Below are 5,336 nucleotides of genomic sequence, written 5' to 3' on the forward strand. Positions count from 1 at the left end.
CTCATTTGTTGATGCAAATGTTTTTTATGATATTGAGACACTACTAATGGACTCTCTAGACAACTAGTACTATGGCTGCAAATGAACAAAGTCGAACTTAAACCAGCTTGATTTCGAGCTCGACTTAATTTAATATTTATTAGCCGACTCAAACTCGATCTTGAACACGCTCTAGGACTGCAAATGAGCAAAGTTGAGCTTAAACTAACTTGAGCTCAAACTCGACTCAATTTATTTATTAGCTCGACTCGAACTCGAGCTCGAGCTCGAACGAGTATATAAATTTGAGTTTGAGCTCGACTCACTATTTACCTGCGCTCGGCTCGGCTCGAAAGTTTGAACTAAAATTAAGTTTTCAAGCTCGAGCTTGAATTCAAACCAAAATTTATTTCCAAATGAAAATATCAAACTTTTATATTTATTCAAAATTCAAAACATGATATTTAAAAATAAAAATATAAACCATCATAACTATTTAAAATTTCAAAACATAACATATAAAAAAATTCATTTTATTCTTTGTCGTCAAATAATTTATTTCTCATTAATGTAAATAGTTGGACAAATAAGCAAATGTCAATTTGAAAAATAAAATCAATTAGAGAAAGTCAATATAGAATTATCAATGACAAATAACAACATATAAAATATATAGATTTAACGAAGCCACAATAGACATTTTAAGTGGAGTCTACTAAGAAAAACAAGTTGTTACTAGACAAGAAACATGACTTTTAACGAAATCATTAAATACCTATAGTATCTAGATCCTCTCACCGTGAATACGTCTCGCAAATTGAATGTCTTTAGGCATAATAGTCACGCATTTGACATGGATGGCGTAAAGATTAGTGTCTTCAAATAGACCAACTATATAAGCCTCGGCTGCCTCTTAGAGAGCATCTACGGTGGAGCTCTGGAATCTCATATCTATTTTGAAATATTGTGCAATCTCACAAACAGGTCTTTGGAATGAGAGTTTACGGATCAAAAACTTCGTACTCTTTTGATATTTATGAATCTCTACAAAAAACAACCGTTTCTGGTCTTAACATGTGAGGCTTCTTCACACCTCCAATAGCTGAAACATATTTTGTAGCCGCCTTCGTCGCCAGTTACTTTCTCAGTGCCTTGCTTCTAGTCGATTTCTTAGTAGAGTCTGTTTCGTGCATGTTATGTGAATAAATGAGAGATAATATGAATAAATGAAACAACCTTGTGAATGAGTGAGAGAAATAATGTAAGTGAGTGATAATATGATGAAAAATAAAGCAATTTAATGAATAAGTGAGAAAAATAGAGAAGATAAAAAGTATGTAAGATATGATGATGCATTAGATAATTAAGGTTTTTCTTTTTAACTTTTTGACTATGAGATATAATAATGTGAATTGTGGGTCTACCATATGAACTTTGAAAAAAGAGTGAAGACAAAATATTTGTTGATTTTAAGTTTTAATATTAGAATAAAAAAAATATTATATATTATCATACTCGAAAAAAGTTCGACAAACCATCGAGCAAATATTAAACGAGTCAACTCGAGCTCGACTCAAACTCGGAGAAATTCAAGTTCAAATCGAACTTTGACCGAGCACTCGTGAGACTCGGCTCATTTGCCGCCCTTAACCCAAACAATTTCAATACACTCTATCACTCTTATGTCTCACAATACGTTTCTCATGTTTATTTAAGACATGAATGATGTTGAGATGCTATTATTGTTTTTTAAAATAGAGCTAAATATGTTTACATTTTTTAACTGAATTTATATCCCGATCTTTCAAAAGGTATAAAAAAGATAAGAATGTTCAATTTGATGATCTGTTAAATTCACAAGTTCAATCAAATCCTTATTACACTTTGTGGATTAGAATGATTTTTTTACTTCAACAATTTGTGAGGGTTTGATGGAAGAATATAATGTTTTATTAAGTTCCACCTAAAATAGCACACGAAATATTCTTTGTCCCTAATATATATTTGTTTTAAGCAATAATATTTGAAGTTTGGAGGTTCAACTCCCATTTTAAAAATAAACTTGTGTCTATAATGCTTGGATGAATAACAAAATGTAAATATCGTATTTATGGTCAAAAACTTAAAGTAGAGACCCAAATTTTTAATAAAATAGTCTAAGAGTGACACTAAGAGCAACTCTAATTAGGGATGGCAATTTAAACTGCCCCGCGAAAACCGAACCGAATTATTCTGTTTGGGACGGTTTTTCCCCGAAACCAAACGGGGATGGGGCGGAGATGGTATTTGTGTCCCCTGCCCCGACCCGCCCCGATTTCACCCCGATTCTGCCCCGAACACCATAAACATAATTAAATATATTAAATTACCAATATATTTATTTATTATATTTTATAAGAGTAGTAAGATTATTTTTTTATTATAATATAAAATTTTAATATATTTTAATATATATTATATTAAAATTCTCGTATATATAATTTTATTGTATAATTTTTATTTATTATTTTTAAAAAATATAACGGTGCCCCGCGCTATTTTTCGAAATCGAAAAAAATCGAACGGGGCAGGGATGGTATTAAAAAAATCTCCAAAATTAAAACGGGGCGAAGATGGTAAATGTATTCCCCACCCCAAATCATTTCATTGTCATCCCTAACTCCAACGGAGCTACAAACAGCTCCACAAAATGAGATATCTCCTCTACTGTATGCCAGATACCTAAAATGGGATATCTTAATTTGTCTGACGCAAATATATGTTGCCACAGTACACTATTGCATATTTTATTTTATTTTTATATGTTAGTCATTCAACTTTTATTTATTTAATTTTATATATTAAACTTATTTATATAAGTTATTTATATTTTAATTTTTTTATATGCTTTATTTATATTTTAATTTGTTTATATGTTTTATTTATATAATTATTAATTTAATTAATTTATATAATTTAATTCATTTATATAATATTTTTTATATAACATAAATTTATAATAATGTTAAAGAAAATTATAATAATATTTAAAAAATTATAATAATGTTTAAAAAAAAATTATAATTCATTTACAATTAAATTTAAAATACTTTGATGATATTATAATATTGTGGTGTAATTGATAAGTTTGTAAAATATATGGGGTAATATTAAAAAGTTATAAGGATTGATGTAAAGAAGAATGTTAAAATAATATTTTTTTAGATTTGAGAATGAGTTTTGTCGGTTGAAAAAGAATTACTGTTTGATTTGACATTTACACAAAATAAGTTTAAAAATGTCTTTTTCGAGCTGAAGTCTAAGAAATCAAACTAACATAATCAAATTTAAAATAAACAAAGAAACAAGCAAACATTATGACATCAAATATAACCAGAAAATCCAAAATGAAATGCTAGTAGAGTGATTTGGCCCATCAATTTGGATGAAATTGTAAATTGGGTTTACGAAAAATATAAAGAGAATTGAACGAGAATAACTAAAAATATAGTTATCAAGGTAAATGAACTCTTGCAATCGGTCCATTATCGTCCTTACCAGTTAATTCATTTTTAATATTTTTTCTATTGAATTTACACCATGTATCTCATTAAATTTGAAAGGATAGTTTGTAACACTTTATTTGTGTTTAGATAGGTTTTGATGTGATTGAACGGGTATATATTTATAATATATATATATATATATATATATATATATATATATATATTTTGAAATATATTATATTATATTATTAGATTAGAATAATATATATAATATATAGTTAAGAAAAGATTGAATTCATTATATATATATATATATATTAAAATATATTATATTATATTATTAATAATATATTATTATATATATTTAAGAAAACAGTAAATTCATTATATATATATATATATATATATATATATATATATATATATATATATATATATATATATATGTTAAAATATATTATATTATTAGATTAGAATAATATTTTATAATATATATAATTAAGAAAAGATTAAATTAAATTTATATTAGAATATATTATTTACTTCTAAATATATATATAATGAATGAAATAAAATTTCTAAAAAATCCAAATTTAGATCACTTATATTTATATATTAACTAATTGATCTTGTAATTCACCTCTTACTCAGGAAGCTCTTCCAATTGCAGAAGTCGGTTAACCAGTGAAGAAAAATAAACATTGTCCTGAAAGAACAAGGTTTTGAAATCTTCTTCCTTTATCTATATAAATATAAATTATGGATGAATTAGCTAGGGTTTGGAAGAGAAATAAAATTAGGATTTATAATTTTCTAATTAGTATATTAATTAATTGTTTTTCAATTACTATATAGATCAATGGCGGTACCTGATCGGCTAAATGACGACTTAACTGAAAATATGTATGTTGACAATAACAATGACAATAACGAGGAAGGTGATGATGAACCGATGGACTGTAAAAATGATGTCACTTACGAAGATGAAATTCTTAATCTTCTAATGGAGGATGAGGATGGGGATGGGAGCGATGAAAGTGATGACGATGACGATGACGATGAAAGCGATGACGATGACGATGAAAGCGACGATGACGATGAAAGTGATGACGATGACGATGACGATGACGATGAAAGCGATGACGATGACGATGACGATGAAAGCGATGACGATGACGATGACGACGACGACGACGACGAGTTTGATCCTGTAAATCCTGATTTTGATAAAATCCCGGCAATCCCTGGCGCTATTCTTGAAAGTAATGCTGATGCACTCCGCCTTGCATTAGGTATATATATACTTTAAAACTCTTCAAATTTTCATTAAATAAGTTGTTTTGTTTGTATGGTTTAATATGAATTTAGTTTCTTAATATGATCTTAGTTAGATTATTATTAAGTAAAATTTAAATATTATTATATATACCCTCTTCAAGTGAATGTCTTAAAAAAGAGCTTTTTGTAACAGATAATTTTAAAGGAAATATAAATGAACCCTTCATATTTGGAGTACAAACTCCTCTCCACTATGTATTTGCAAGTGTATCATGTTTTAAGGTGAGTTTTATTTATTCTCAAAAGTTTTAATAAATAAACATAATTTAAAATTTAATTAATTCAATGCAGGTACTTTTAGAATATGGTGCTAATATAGAGGCTAGAAATAGTCTTGGACTAACTGTTCTACAATGGGCTTGTTTTTCAGGTTAATTAATTTTACGTTTTAATAATACATCTATATATATATATTTTAAACTAATATTTTGGTATACAGGTGATATTAAAGTGATTAAGTTTTTACTACAAAGTTATAATAATGCTATCGACCTATTATCTGTGTGTACATATATTGGTGTACCAGGTGTAACA

The 5,336-nt window shown here is 27.4% G+C and overlaps 1 pseudogene; it reads right to left on the minus strand.

Annotated features, from left to right (window-relative positions):
- Positions 1 to 763: 763 nt before the first annotated feature.
- On the minus strand, positions 764 to 1,172 carry LOC124931276 (annotated as a pseudogene).
- Between the last annotated feature and the right edge of the window lie 4,164 nt (positions 1,173 to 5,336).

Source organism: Impatiens glandulifera, chromosome 3 (assembly GCF_907164915.1).
Source record: "Impatiens glandulifera chromosome 3, dImpGla2.1, whole genome shotgun sequence".
NCBI classification, from domain to species: domain Eukaryota; kingdom Viridiplantae; phylum Streptophyta; class Magnoliopsida; order Ericales; family Balsaminaceae; genus Impatiens; species Impatiens glandulifera.